The following is a 1,471-nucleotide window of genomic DNA, read 5'->3' as shown; positions in this document are numbered from 1 at the left end:
TCAGTCACTCGATATCCTGTATTTTTTTACGATTTCTGTGGTTGTTGCTGTTTTTCCACGTCCTTGAGACTCAAGGCTTGTAGCATCACCTTTAAATTCAGCAACCCATCTTTCTACTGTACTAATTGATGGGGAAAAGTTCTTATGCACTTTCCATATTCTTTCATAAATTTCCTTTGCTTCTAAACCTTGCAAAAGTAAAAATTCATTGACTGATTTTTTCTATTGTAGAAAATACTGAGACACATCGATACTAAACGGCTTGTAAACAAAGAATGAATTGGTAGATTGAAAGGAAACTTCACTGTATGAAGAGTATACCAACACAACAAAGAAAAGAAAGGTAGGCTAGTTGCAAAGCCCTCTCTTATCGAACCCCAAAACTTATTGAACAACATAGTAGCAATATAAACTAGAATTATTTTGACTAACCACAGGTTTTCAGTATTGAATAGCAGACCCATATTATTTTACGCGTTCTTAAATTTTTACACTGCATGGCATGAGACATAAAAGTGCATAAGTCAAGAAATAAATAATTGAATGATTTCACCCAAATAAAGGGTTTTCCAATAACAGGAGTTATTTTGATTTGGATTGCGCTATCGAGATATGATTAACGACTTTTGATGGTCGCAATTGAATGGTATTGAACTGGACAACGTTTATTTGCAACAAGACGGCGCTACGTGCCACACAAGCAACGAAATCATTGATCTTTTACGAGCAAAGTTTCCTGACCGTGTTATCTCTCGAAGAGGTGATCACAATTGGCCACCGAGATCTTGTGATTTAACACCTTGTGACTTTTTTCTTTGGGGCGACGTGAAGGAAGGTCTACACCAATAGCCCAGGGTCGATTCAAGACCTCAAAGATGGAATTCGTGAGGCTATCGAGGGCATAGGGCAGCCATTTTGCAATTCGGTTATGGAAAATTTCATGAAAAGGATATGTCCTGTAAGCGTGGTCGTGGTGGTCATTTGTCTGATGTTATTATCCACTATTAACGGCAACCTTCCTCTTTATAATGAAAAAAAATCCCATCATTTATATCATTTTTCTTTGAATATCAAACTCAACTTTAACTCAAAATATCTGTCCCTCTTCCAAACTTAAACAAATCTAAAGCACGAAATATTTTCATATTACTTTTACTAACACCAAAGAAACTTATGTAACTTTTAAAGCACTGAAGGCCCTAGTAGCCAGTGTGCTAATTAAGTTAGGATTATATTGTATATATCTCCTATAAATAATAATATAACTCTTAAATATTCTAATTTCTTTTAAAAATAAAGGAATATTTTATACCATTAGCATCTCTTGAAGTTCTGTAAATAATACGACTTAACTGTCCTCAATGCACTCACCTCCATACTAACACATCTACAAGCTAACATACATACATATGTGTGTCTGTAAATAAGCATTAATTCTAGCGATACCCGTTTCCTCTCTCATTTCAGTGCA

The sequence above is a fragment of the Anastrepha obliqua genome, chromosome 2 (genome assembly GCF_027943255.1).
Source record: "Anastrepha obliqua isolate idAnaObli1 chromosome 2, idAnaObli1_1.0, whole genome shotgun sequence".
NCBI lineage: Eukaryota > Metazoa > Arthropoda > Insecta > Diptera > Tephritidae > Anastrepha > Anastrepha obliqua.
This window is presented reverse-complemented; position numbering follows the sequence as displayed.